The sequence below is a fragment of the Bos grunniens genome, chromosome 4, assembly GCF_055505025.1.
Source record: "Bos grunniens cultivar Pamir isolate PY7600 chromosome 4, Bosgru_T2T1.0, whole genome shotgun sequence".
NCBI lineage: Eukaryota > Metazoa > Chordata > Mammalia > Artiodactyla > Bovidae > Bos > Bos grunniens.
Window position 1 is genome coordinate 4,747,327 of NC_141168.1, and position 7,118 is coordinate 4,754,444.

General features: G+C 43.7%; 1 pseudogene across 1 annotated transcript; it reads right to left on the minus strand.

Annotated features, from left to right (window-relative positions):
• Positions 1-2,299: 2,299 nt before the first annotated feature.
• LOC147373406 (pancreatic progenitor cell differentiation and proliferation factor pseudogene) lies at positions 2,300-3,020 on the minus strand (annotated as a pseudogene). The gene has a single exon (XR_015163044.1). The product of XR_015163044.1 is annotated as a pancreatic progenitor cell differentiation and proliferation factor pseudogene (transcript).
• Positions 3,021-7,118: the final 4,098 nt, after the last annotated feature.

A 7,118-nucleotide genomic window follows, 5' to 3' on the forward strand; every position in this document is an offset into this window, starting at 1 on the left:
TCTATGTTTGAAAATATAGTCTCAGCAGGATTTTAGATGAATAGTAAAAGTAAATGTAGACAAACTTCCAGTTATAAGATTTGAAAGTCCTGGGCATCTAATGTACAGAAGGGGCTTCCCTGGTAGCTCAGCTGGTAAAGAATCTGCCTGCAAGTCAGGAGACCCTGGTTTGATCCCTGGGTTGGGAAGATCCAATGGAGAAGGGAAAAGCTATCCACTCCAGGACTCTAGCATGGAGAGTTCCATGGACTGTATAGTCCATGGGGTTGCAAAGACTCAGACACGACTGAGTGACTTTCACTTTCACTATAGTGATTATAGTTAACGTTTCACGGTATACTTGAACTTCACTAAGAAAGTAGATGGTAAATGTTTTCACTACAAAAAAGAAATGGTAATTAAGTGACAAGATGGAGGTGTTAGTTAATGCTGTGCTGATAATTATTTTGCAATATGTAAATGAGCCAATCAACAGGCTACACACCTTTAACTTACCGAATGTTATGTGTCAATTATATCTCCATCAAGCTGGGCGATTAAGATACATAAATAAATTAAATACATATATAAAAAAGAAAGCCTACAAGACGTTATAAACAAAAAAATATTTGAGTCAGTGCTAATCATTTTTTAAAAGGATAATAAACATTGCATATTCCAAGGCAATGATTAAGCATTCAAAATGGAGGCTTAAGTGGAAAGCATGTATTTTTTTAAAAATGACCGAAAGAGGATCTCCCATTGTAAACGTTCTAGTAGATGAGGCAGAACCTGCTTCTGCTCCCCTTGAACCTGGGCAGGCCTGAGACTCACCTGGAGCCAGCAGGCTCCCTCAGAAACAAAGATGGCCTGGGGGTGTTTTCTGCAGTGACGGGTGGCTGGGTCTGCAAGTCTGTCCTCAGCTCCACGGACAGCAAGAGAAATGAAATTCATTTCCAAAGGCACACAGTTTTATCAGATTCCAGGTTAGAGACCAGATTTCTCAATATTTGCTATGCTATGCTAAGTCACTTCAGTCGTGCCCAACTCTGTGCGACCCCATAGACAGCAGCCTATCAAGCTCCCCTGTCCCTGGGATTCTCCAGGCAAGAACACTGGAGTGGGTTGCCATTTCCTTCTCCAATGCATGAAAGTGAAAAGAGAAAGTGAAGTTGCTCAGTCGTGTCTGACTCTTAGCGACCCCATGGACTGCAGCCTACCAGGCTCCTCCGTCCATGGGATTTTCCAGGCAAGAGTACTATATTTAATCCAACATTATTTCGACTCCAGCCTCCCCTGCCATGAAAATCATCACAACTGATTCTTTTGACTTTTTTGTTTGTTTAGGTCTATGATCCACTTTGAGTTAATCTTTGCATATGGTACAAGGTATGATCAGTTTTTGTTGCTGATTTGGGGGGCTTTTTGCACAGAAGTATTCAAGTTTTCCAACAGCATTTGTTGCTCTGCACCACGGGGCATGTGGGATCTTAGTTCCCTGACTCGAGATTGAACCCATGCCCCCCTCAATGGAAGGCAGGGTCTTGACCATTGGACCGCCAGGAAGTCCCATTCCTCTGATGTTTACTACTGAATTAACTGAATCTTAAGTTAAGCTACCTGGTTGTTTGAGCAGTATATTCTCTTGTCACATTCTGTTGGCCCATATGCAAATTTTCTGCAGTGGGAATTCATAATAAAAAGGACAATGAAAAAATACATCATCACCTTAGTTCTTCCATACATTTTCCCCAAAAGAGACCCACATTAGTCATTCATAATATAGCTCCTTTTTGCCTTTATCATGGTCCCAATTAGTTGCTATTAATTTTTTAAAAGGAAGAAATTAACTTCTAACTTTCTGAAAGAATGGGAAGAAACTTCAAGACTGAAAATGACCTCAGTGGGGTATATTAAGTCAGATATGAAAGGCCAGAATCTAGCAAGTGTAACTCAGAGAAAGCTGCTGACCGAAATGTGTCATTTCTCTCTCTTGCTCTTCCTTCCTGGGTTCTCTGTTTGGGAAAAAGAGGGAAAACTGAAACAGGAGAAGCAGAGATTTAAACAAAGGACTAGGTTTAGACAGAGGTGAGCAATGGTTTGTTATGATGGGTGAATGTCAACAGAGGAAAAGCAGAAAAATAGCCAAAACCTGAGAAATAAAAGCAACAGGCCCAGAATAAAAGATGAGAAACTTCAACTCTAGGCTTTGTTTTCTTATTTATACCAATTACAGATATATGCGTATATATACTTATATGCACACACTTACTGAATGACTGTTCTGTACACTGTAGATTGATTGTATTTCAATTAAAACTTTTTTTTTTTTTGCTCACTCCTGGAGTTTATTGTCCACTTGGTGCAAGGCACAGGGTCATGGGGTGTGAGGAAGGCGCGTTCCTGTGGCTCGGATAGCAGACAGTGGGATTCTCTCAACTTCCTTTTTGGTGTTTTGCTGTTTTAATATTAAAAAGTGAACTGCTTCCCTTGACTGTAGCCTGCTTGGTCTTGGGGAGAAGAGGTGAAGGGAGGGTACAGGGCAGGGGGAGGAAGAGGGCTCTGATGAGCCTAGCGCCTTAAAAGGAAGCCTGGCAGCTGGTGGTGGTCACTCAGGACGGGGGCCTGCAGTTGGCTTTGCCAGGCTGGCCGCTGGGCTGCTGCTTCCCCACAGCTTCCCAAGCCAGGTCACATGTGATCGTGCAGGTGGAGGCCTGGGCAGACTCCGAGTGCTCTGGGGACTCCAGCACTGGGGCCATGAACGGGAGAGTGGACTTCCTGAAGAAGCAGCTAGCCCACCAGTGTCCCGGGTCTGCTTTGGGGAGACCCGGGTGGTGGGGGATGGCTTCCCCGGGGTACTCGGCACTTCCGCAGGAGCTGTTACGGGAAGTGGAGCCCAGGCAGCGCCGGTAGCAGTCGTGGGTGGCCACGAGCCAGCCTCTGGAGGGGATGGCTGCCATGCTCTTGCTTGAGGACTGGTGGAAACCTTGGCGGCGACCCCTCGAGGGCCTTGGCATGAGATCACGGACGGTGGGCACGGGGCGCTAGGCCACAGAGCCCATCTGCATAAGAAAAAGTGGGAGGCCACTCCACAAACTAGACGCGAAGGCCTCAATTAAAACTTTAAAAAAAGAATATTAGTATGCTGTCACTCTAGCAGCTCCATACTTAAAAATACATTAAGAAATTAGTGGTACCTTGATGACATATAAACACAATCAGAATGTATGTAGAGAATATGAAAAAATCAAGAAAACAGATATCCTGCTATTTCCTCCAGTTGATTCTGTGTCAAAGAGATGGATGTTAAGCTAACACCCATATCTACCCTTTATGGCTCTTGGTTCCTTCTTGATGTCTCCATTATACACCTACTGTAGGCAGCCTGGAGGGGTTCTTACTCACCTTGGAAAAGAGACATCACAGAAACACCCCCACACACACACACACAAACCAGCCACAAATAGATTTTTGATTTCCTTTTGAAAGGCATTGCATATGTTCCCTGAATTCCCCTTGCCATTATATTTACAGTTATAATTAACATTTTATAATGTGCAATTAGTTGGAGAAGATGGGAAAATGGTTTTCCCAAAACCAATATATTAAATTTAGCATTTCTATCTAGTTATTGCAGGAAGAAATATTACTTATAACAACCTGCATCATATCAAACTAATGGATTCTGCAACATCTCTAAGTAGGAAAAAAAATTCTTTAGGGAGAAAGTAGAAATTAAAGTGTGATGGAATAGCCTCCGTGATTACATTTCCAGGAGAAAACATTGCACTTTCTTTAGGTCGACAGAAACAAGATGATGCATTTCTGGGAGTAAGGAATCTCTTCTCCATCTGCCAGAATCTTGCCTACATGGGATAAATTTTTCTTCTTACCTGAAGCTCGCTGTTACGTGGTCAAATAATTAGGCAGGAGAAATTCCCCCAGAGTATCAGAGACACCGCAGAGTGGGAGGTTAGGCGGACCCTGCCGAGTCCCTGGCTCCAGAACGCTGTGCCGGCCAGCTTGGCTGTGTGTTTTTGCTACAGCTTGATTCTGCAGTCCTCTTTTTGTCTTTTTCCCTCCCATCATCCTTATTTTAGCTTTCATTTTGCAGTTCGGGGTTATTTCTTATCAGCTTGGTCATGAGTCCCTGCCTGCCTATTCGAGCATCTCTAAGATGGTCGTAAGAGACCCTTTGCATGAGACATCCTTTTATTCTGTAATATTCCACCTCATTCCTCAGCCTCAGCCATCCCTAGCTTTCCTTAAGGAAAGTTAGCACATCCTTTCTTCTGTTGAGGCAGATTTAATCTCCATGAACACTGAATGACTCCAACTGTGGCACCGTGTTCTCAGGAGGTAGCAGGAACAGTTAATAAAGTTGTGGCTAAGCTGCCATCTTTCACGGTGTTTTAGAAAACTCCTCACATGGGGAAGCATCAGGATGGCCAAAAAGTCCATTTGGGTTTTTCTGGACCATCTTATGGAAACACTTGAATAACCATTTTGGCCAACCCAATACTTTGTAGTACATACACACATGTTTAATTGCTCAGTCCTGTCCATTCTTTGAAACATCACACATTGCAGCCCACCAGGCTCCTCTGTCCATGGGATTCTCCAGGCAAGAATACTGGAGTGGGGTACCATTCCCTTCTCACCTCCAGAAACAGTCTGCTTCTCACACTACAGTCCTAAGTGTCTGCTATGAATCCATGAAAAGAAAGTGAAAGTGAAGTCACTCAGTCATGTCCGACTCTTCGTGACCCCATGGACTCTAGCCTACCATGCTCCTCTGTCCATGGGATTCTCCAGGCAAGAGTACTGGAGTGGGTTGCCATTTCCTTCCCCAGGGGATCTTCCTGACCCAGGGATCAAACCCAGGTCTCCTGCACTGTAGGCAGATGCTTTACCATCTGCACCACCAGGTCAGCCTGAACCCCACCAATTTACCATTGAGGAGAGGGCAGAGAACAAGACTCCCTGCAGCAGACTCTCCTCCAGCCCCGCTAACTAGATGAATATTTTAAAAGGAACATGCAATCTCAGCTTTCTCTTATTTTGGATCTCATCTTCTTTTACAAAATAAAAGGGATTAGCCCAGCTGAATGGCTGGCTGCAATTCAATACCTTTCTTTCTAATTACTGCACAATAAAAGAGGGTTAGACAGTGAGCAGGGTTGAGTGGTCTGTGTCTATCTAGGCCGGCGCTAAGTGTGTTGAGGGATTCATTCCAGTCGATGAAAAGCTGCGTTTCAAGTTGCTTCAGATTCACATAACAGTTCACAGCAAATGCTCCAGAATGTGGTCCACAGCATGTGGGAAGCTCTCACAGGTTAAGTAAGGAGCTGGGTTAATTTTGTCTTCATCTGGTGCTCGATATTTCCCTGTCTTGACTAAGATGTCCCGCATGCCAGCATTCTGAGCCCCACCAACATCATCTCCACAGTCATCTCCAATCATAACGGTCTCCTCAGGTTCACAGCCAGTGCCCTGCAATGCCTCCATGGCTTTCTCTAAATCCTAATCCTTTGTTTACTTGATAACCACACATAAAAGCATAATATCCCCATCATTTCATGGTCAGAAACAAAGAGTGTGAGTGACTCTTTGAGCTGAGGAAACAATTGACAGATTGGGAGACAGAGGTTACTCCCCTCAGAGAACACCACGTGGAGGAGCTGACCCAAAGACTGTAACCTCAAATTCCCAGGACCTGTCATCACACACACCACCACATTCCACACACTGCCTTCATTTCTTAAGTTTACAGCCCAGAGTTGTTCAAGAAGTTTAGGAGGCAACATCATTGCCCAGTGGAGATGCCTAGCTTCAAGAAAGCAGCTGCCCCTGGCTGGGCCTTAGAGACCTTTTGTGGATCGGATGACAGATGAGGAAGTTAAGTCCTCCTCTAGGTCCCAGTGCTTTGATCATAAGACAGTCTGTGACTAGCCTGGCTAGGATGTTCCAGCTCAAAACCTTCTTGAGTGGTTTTCCTAAAGGTGCATCTCTGGGAGACTCTTAGCGTTACTACCTAATTTAAGGAGTTAGTCATTAATTTCTGAAGCCGCCTTGGTGCATCAAGCCTCTCTTGATTAGCATTGCGCTTCTTCAACCTGTCACTCTGCAGCCACTTGAGAATGTTAGCTCGTTCCTACCTGCTTCTAGGTTTGGATGTACAAATCTTCAAGCAGGCACAGGACTCACCTCTCTGGCAAAGCATCCGTTCTTTCTGCAAGCCCTTCCAAAAGGCACTGTCTGGGTGCTGTATCAGAGAACCACACAGATAAGTCATTTGTTAATTGCCAGGACATCATGGTGCAGGAGGAAAGGCAAGCTGCTGACAAAGGACCCCATAAACCATCAGTCTTAAATGCTATGGAAGAATCAACCACTTGGTCACTTTGACGTGAAACAAAGAACGACTTGTCCAGGCTTGGAAGCACAAGATGGAATTATTTTAAGTTTTCAAATGAGAGTTTTAGCCCCACTTTACTCTCTAGCTTCATTTCATGTGATGAATTATTTCCACCAAGTAATACTCCTCATTTTGCTTACTCTGTTCCCTAGAAAATGCCTGGAGCACCCTCTCCCACCAAGCAAATAAATTCCAGCCTCTTCTGGAAGTCTAGTTCAATATATTCTATAAATAACTTCTATAAATTTAGTCATCACTATTTCAGCACATACTCTTCTTCCCTCCCTTTAATTTATATAGCACTTAGTAAATGCAATATAACACTAAATTATAAAGGTTGCTTATGGCTCTCTATTTTACAGCAAGAATATAAAACCTGGATCAAAGGTCCTGGGATACAGTCCCTATTGATTATTAAGCTAAATCATTTAATATCTGAACTCTAGTTTTCCCATCTTTAAAACGCTGATGGCATTAACCACTTCAAATGAGCATTTAATTTATTTAATCAATTATTTCTGCATCTTACTTTCTCTCCAGTCAGCATCCCAGATCCAGTAGCTGCAGTCTCTTCCTTCAATGAACTCAAGTAAACGACAGTGTAAGTAGAACCTGAAAGGCTTTCAGACTCAGTTCAAGCCTGTAAGGAGTATGGAAGTCATCGCTTTTGTCCTTACAACCAGGAAAAGCTGGACATACTGAAAATCAGTGATTTTTACTG